We start from the raw sequence: 7,219 nt of genomic DNA, 5'->3' as shown, positions 1-7,219 counted from the left end.
GCGAAACCCTCAGTACCGAGAGCCACGATACGGAAAACCTTCCAGAGACGCCGCCGCCGCCGATCCCATCTCGGGGGATCCAGGAGATCGCCTCCGGCACCCTGCCGGAGAGGGGATTCATCTCCCGGAGGACTCTACGCCGCCATGGTCGCCTCCGGAGTGATGTGTGAGTAGTCTACCCCTGGACTATGGGTCCATAGCAGTAGCTAGATGGTTGTCTTCTCCCCATTGTGCTTCATTGTCGGATCTTGTGAGCTGCCTAACATGATCAAGATCATCTATCTGTAATTCTATATGTTGCATTTGTTGGGATCCGATGAATAGAGAATACTTGTTATGTTGATTATCAAAGTTATGTCTATGTGTTGTTTATGATCTTGCATGCTCTCCGTTACTAGTAGATGCTCTGGCCAAGTAGATGCTTGTAACTCCAAGAGGGAGTATTTATGCTCGATAGTGGGTTCATGTCTCCGTGAATCTGGGGAAGTGACAGAAATCTCTAAGATTATGGATGTGCTGTTGCCACTAGGGATAAAACATTGGTGCTATGTTCAAGGATGTAGTTACTGATTACATTACGCGCAATACTTAATGCAATTGTCTGTTGTTAGCAACTTAATACTGGAGGGGGTTCGGATGATAACCTGAAGGTGGACTTTTTAGGCATAGATGCATGCTGGATGGCGGTCTATGTACTTTGTCGTAATGCCCAATTAAATCTCACTATACTCATCATAATATGTATGTGCATGGTCATGCCCTCTTTATTTGTCAATTGCCCAACAGTAATTTGTTCACCCAACATGCTGTTTATCTTATGGGAGAGACACCTCTAGTGAACTGTGGACCCCGGTCCAAGTCTCTATACTGAAATACAATCTACTGCAATACTGTTCTACTGTTTTCTGCAAACAATCATCTTCCACACAATACGGTTAATCCTTTGTTACAGTAAGCCGGTGAGATTGACAACCTCACTGTTTCGTTGGGGCAAAGTACTTTGGTTGTGTTGTGCAGGTTCCACGTTGGCGCCGGAATCCCTGGTGTTGCGCCGCACTACATCCCGCCGCCATCAACCTTCAACGTGCTTCTTGGCTCCTCCTGGTTCGATAAACCTTGGTTTCTTTCTGAGGGAAAACTTGCTGCTGTGCGCATCATACCTTCCTCTTGGGGTTCCCAACGAACGTGTGAGTTACACGCCATCACTCAGCCTCGCCACCATGCACTCTTGGCCCATTCATCAACTCGACGTCAAGAACGCATTCCTCCATGGGCATCTTCATGAGACCGTCTATTGTGAGCAACCCTCCGGCTTTATTGACTCCACTCATCCCTCTCATGTTTGCCGCTTGCACAAATCTCTTTATGGTCTTAAACAAGCACCTCGCGCCTGGTTTCATCGCTTCACCACCTTCATCGCTACTCTTGGTTTTTCGGCCTCCAAGTGTGATTCCTCGCTTTTCATTCTCCGCCATGGTTCTTCCATTGCCTTTTTGCTGTTGTACGTTGATGACATTATCCTCACCGCCAACACCACCACCCTCCTTCACTCCATCATCGCCTCCCTCCACACCGAGTTCTCCATGAGTGACTTGGGCGATATTCACCATTTTCTTGGCATCAATGTTCATCGCACCTCCACCGGCTTGTTTCTCTCCCAGCAACAATATGCTCTTGAGATCCTAGACCGTGCCAAGATGCTCAATTGCAACCCCATTCCCACCCCCATAGATACTCACGCCAAACTCTCCGCCACTGATGGTTCTCCATGCCATGACCCCAGTCTCTACAGGAGCCTCGCCGGTGCCCTTCAGTACCTCACACTCACTCGTCCGGACCTATCCTATGCGGTCCAACAGGTGTGTCTATTCATGCATGACCCCCGTGACTCTCACTTTCAGCTCATTAAACGCATCTTGCGTTATGTCCGGGGCACCACACACTTTGGCTTGCAGCTCCATCAGCGGTCCTCGGTTGATCTTATTGCATACTCTGACGCCGATTGGGCGGGCTGCCCTGACACCAGAAAGTCTACATCGGGATTTTGTGTCTTCCTTGGTGATAACCTGATTTCTTGGTCTTCTCGCCGGCAACCCACGGTGTCTCGTTCGAGTGCGGAGGCAGAATACCGTGCCGTTGCAAATTGTATTGCAGAATCTTGTTGGGTGCGGCAACTGCTCCATGAGGTTCATCATCCGCCCTCGAGAGCTACCGTTGTCTACTGCGACAACGTTAGTGCCATGTACATGTCAGCGAATCCAGTGCAGCACCAACGGACCAAGCACATCGAGATTGACTTGCACTTTGTCCGTGATCGCGTGGCTTTGGGTGAGGCCAAGGTCCTACATGTTCCTACCAGCTGCCAATTCGCTGATATATTCACCAAGGGGCTACCGACCAAGCTCTTTCAAGAATTTCGAACCAGTCTGAACATCATTCCAAGTGTAGTTCCGACTGCGGGGGGTGTTGACATGTATATTGTACACGCTATGTAACATAACAGGCAACCCCTGATTCCTAGGATCTAAACCACCGCATGCGCGGCAGTGGACTAGCCACGATCTCCTCTCTCTCTCGTTGTACTTCTACCCTGTAACAACTCCACGATTGATCAGCAATACACAACACAATATTCTGCTTTCTTATGAACCCAAATAGCATTCTTGTGCACACGGCCCGGATGACCAAGATAGTTGGAATAAACATATGCCCCTTCCTATCCTTTACAGAGAGTGTAGAATGGATCCATACCAGGTTCACGAGGAACGTTATCATTAGGAGCTTTGTTCCCTTCGAAGAAGAGAGAACCCTCGTTCTTGTAGCTTTCCTTTGAAAACTTAGAGCATCTTCAGCCGCGTCCCCCAAAGCGTACCCAAACCACGCCGGATTGAATGTTTGGGGGACGTGTTTTGTTCGTGCCGCGTTTGGAGGACGTCGCTCCCCAGTCGCGTCCCCCAAACAAAATTTCGGAAATTTTAAACTTAACGAGATTCGATTAGATTCTCCAAACTTACATAGATTTGAACGAAATTTGACTAAATTTAAACTAAACCTAATCTAGAAGTACTTGCGGCGGCCGGAGGCGTCGTAGTACTGCTGGAAGTTGTACATGTCGTCGGTGACGACCTCCTGCTTGACGCGCTCGTCGACGGGCTCGTCGACGGGCTCGTCCTTCACCAAACTGCTTGGTCCTGCCTCGCCGTCGTCGGTGAGGTCCACCAGCGGCTTGCCGGAGTCGCGGATGGACATGGCGATCGCCGCGTCGAGGTCGCCCCTCCAGGCGTCCTTGTCGTTCATGGACGCCAAGAACGCCGCCCGCAGCCCTGGGCAGTCCTCGGGGTCGTCGCTGCTGGCGATGAGCCGCTGCTGCCGCTCGTACTCCGCCAGCAGCGCCGCCTGCGACGCTTCCTTCGGCTCCTCCTTCACCTCCGGCTTCGGGATGAGGAGGGCGCCGCCGCGCCTCCCTTGCTGCCGCCGGCTGCCGCTGCTGCCACGCCTCGTGTTGACGGGCGTCGCCGGCTCCTCCTTCACCTCCCGTTTGGGGACGGTGTAGGGCGCCGACCGGTACGACGAGGACGACGTCGATCGCGCCGGTCCTGAGGAAGAAGAGTGCGAGGAGGATGAGTACGTCGTCCTCCTCGGCTGCCATTGAGGAGACGGCGGCGGTGACGATGGCATCTCCAACCTTGGAGCGCCGTTGCGGATGCCGCGGATGATGTTCTCAAGGGTGCGCCCCGGAACGCCCCAGAACAGGGCGCGGCCGTCCTTGTTCCAGCAGTTGGGGCCGCCGACGAGCCCGTCGGTGTTGTACATCTCGATGTCGTACTTCGCCTTGAAGTACGTCGTCCACCAGTCGTCGTTGTTGTTGGCCGCCCACGTCGGATCCAACCGCTCCTCGACGGTGAGTTGAGCCCACCGGGCCTTGATGGCGTCCCTCCAATGCTCCGTGCCCGGCTTCGGCGGCAGCGGGACGCCAATGCCGTCACGGCCATCTTCCAGCCGCCGCTGCTTGGCAGCCGCATGTCCGGCTGGACTGGATACCGGGCGTGGTACGGCGCCCACGCCTCCGGCACGGTGAGGCTGCCGCGGCCGAAGCCCTTCGCCGCGGCGATCTTGCGGGAGGACGAGCTCTACATTTTTGGAGCGGCGAGGAGAAGATCCGGGAGGGGGGAGACGGCGGCGACGAGAAGGTTTGTGAGCGGTGAGAACTGTAGGGCGTCTTAAAACAGCGGCGGCAGCGGGTTGTTGCACGCAATAACGCCGGCGCGGACGGCCACGTGGCCATGCACGACGAGAGGCATCCCTGCGTCGCCTGGGAAATCAGGGACGCCATTAACGTCGCTTGACCAAAGGTAGGCGATGGGGTTTTAGCCTTTCGAGCCGCTGACGCGTCGGGCCCGCGTCGATTCGCCTCGCTTTTCGTTGTGTCCGGCGTGCCCGGAGCGTCCCCTGTGGGACGGGGACGGGCTCGGGGCGCCGGACACCGTATCAGGGCGCGCCGGACAAAAATGGGCTTTGGAGGACGCGGCTGGAATGGTTTTTTGGTCCGGCGCGCCCCAAATTGCTTTGGAAGACGCTTTGGAGGACGCGGCTGGAGATGCTCTTAGTCTTGGAGGATACCCATCTTGTACCATCACTATTGTACTGTCAGGAAAAGCTAACACCTTATTTTCGACAGTGAGGCATTAATACTCCCTTGAGCTTCCTGCTCCCTTTGTGGAATGTACGGATGGCATGCTCCGATGGTTCTTTCAACCTAGAATTTTCTTCCTCAAGCGAAATATTGAGGCTGGCATCATTGATAACAACATGAACACTTGCAAGATGTGAAAGTGGAAGCCTTATAGTTGATACGATAGATGAAAGCATCTCAAGCATGGAGTTAAGGATTCTTAATTTGGTGCTGTCTTGCAAAGGCATGAAGATATTTGGCAATAAGATGATTTTTCTCACTCTGAAGATCACCATAGGAACACTTGAGTGGATCATGTTCTTCCTTCCTCTTGAGATAATCAAGAGTTAGATCCCCATGTTCACTCACTAGTTAGCTATGTCTTTCCAAGAGATCGAGGTGTATTGACTAGAGTTTCTCAAGCTCATGAGTCAAAGTCTCACACTTCACCTCACTGACAAACAATATCTCTTGATTGTGACAGAACAGCCCTCCCGACCTCCCGTCCTCCTCCCGAGCCGCCCCCGCGTGGCAGCCGGTGGGAACTCTACCCCGCCATCGCCGCCTCCCCCCTCTTCCCCTCCCCTCCCTCGCTGCCGCCAGGGGGCGTGGTCTGGAAAAGGCCGGCTGGTGCCGGCGGCGGCGGGGATTCTTCGTCATCTCACGCGCGGAGGTCGAGCGTGGGTCGTCTTCCTCGGGCCGGAGCGCGGCCCTTTCGTCGGGGACCTCGATGGCGGCGTTAGGCCTTGGCTCGGTGACATAGGCATCCCCAATGGGCCTGCCGAAGATGGTACCCGGGATTTATTGAAGTTCCACGAGTCAAAGAATATGAAACCTGGAAGCCCAATTAGAACTAAGAAAAGATAGAATTGTATTAGGAATATCAACTTGTAATTATTACGGGACGGTTCAGAAACCCTCCCGGACTCTGTAACTTGTGTACCACGAATCCCTCGGCTCCGCCTCCTATATAAGGGGGAGTCGAGGGACAAAGAAAGGATCGACTCATTGTTTCACGCAACCCTAGTTTCTTAATCGTCGAGTACTTTTCGGCTGAAACCTTCGAGATCTACTTGCCCTACTTCCAACTAAACCCTAGTCTACAATTCGTAGGCATTGATAAGTTAATCCCTTGTCAATTGGCGCCGTCTGTGGGAATTGGAGGCGACAAGGAGCTGATCTCGATGGCACGTTCAAGATCGTCAACTTCTTCGGTAGCAAGCAACGCGATGGATAGAGGTAAACAGATCGAAACTGATCTAGTCGATTTTGTTCCTCACCCGCCCTCCCGTTTGAATGCATATGCATATTTGGAGGAGCCTATGGAGATGACGTTTTGCAAGTTCCACTTCCGCGTCGAGAAGGAAGGATCGTATCATCTCAAAATTCCGATCTCGTCGAGATTATCGGAGATCGATTCCGATTTTTCGAACTCCACGTCATCGACTGAGACAGGAGACGAGGAGATTTCGCCGCCACGCTTCATCAACACTATGACAAGTGAAAAACTCGCTAAGATCTCCAGCGACATGTCCTTCGAGTCATCCGCGGACTCCGATATAAGCAATGACTCGAGCAACATCCACAGCTTCAACTTCATCGACAGATCCACTATTGTTGGAGAGGTCTTCACCAATCTATATGATGGTGTCACCAATCCCGACAAAGTTCAAAATTCAAAATACCATCAAATCTATGCAATTGGAGAAACAAGCTAGTCGTCCACAGGAGGAGACATCAGAGAACTTCGACGACGCAGGAAATCCGTACGTCGATCCCGCAGATCTCACGCGAGGTTTGGGGACCAAATATATCGGGCCTAGAACACGAGAGATGGTGCAATTTCCGCAGGCAGTATGGGACAGAGTCGCAAGAGCCATGGACGACACAGAGCCAATGACCATAGCGGTGACACCCGAAGAGTCACAAGCTTACCAATATAGACTTGCTCGTACTAGACGGGAACTCGAAAAACGGAGAATTGAGCTAGACAGGAGGCAAGCCGCAGCTTCCGCGTCAAGCAGGCGAAGGGCGGACTTGAGTCGACAATCAGGTACTTCGGGAGAAAGTCACAGAGCAGCTCGTAACAGAGCAAGATCTCGACTGTAGAACATACTTGAGGCTGAAAGGGAGAATCTAGTTCAAAACCTCGACATGTCTTTCATGTCCATAGAACACAAGGGGGAACATTATTCCCAAAACACCAGAAGCTGGGTACATGGCAACACAAGCTTTTGTACTCGTGTCCAGGCCACCTCCTGGAGACCCAAGGGAACCATTGTACAACATGGCCATGGCAGGAGTTGGAGTGATGGGCACAGCATTTGCAGGTATGCCTCCCGAAGGATCAGCAAGGCAAAATAGTCCAAGACCTACGGTAGCAGTGCAAGATCCTGCAAGAGCGAGTGGGGCAAGAGATGCAGCTACTCATGCAAGGGTAGACAGAGCGCGACAGGAGAGAAGGGAACACAGGCACTCACCAGAGGTCAATGAAGAAGATATGTCTGGGCTCCCGTATTTCACAAGACGAGTCCGTAAAACTCAAGT

The sequence above is a fragment of the Lolium perenne genome, chromosome 4 (assembly GCF_019359855.2).
Source record: "Lolium perenne isolate Kyuss_39 chromosome 4, Kyuss_2.0, whole genome shotgun sequence".
In the NCBI taxonomy this organism is placed as follows: domain Eukaryota; kingdom Viridiplantae; phylum Streptophyta; class Magnoliopsida; order Poales; family Poaceae; genus Lolium; species Lolium perenne.
Note: the sequence above shows the minus strand (reverse complement) of the source record.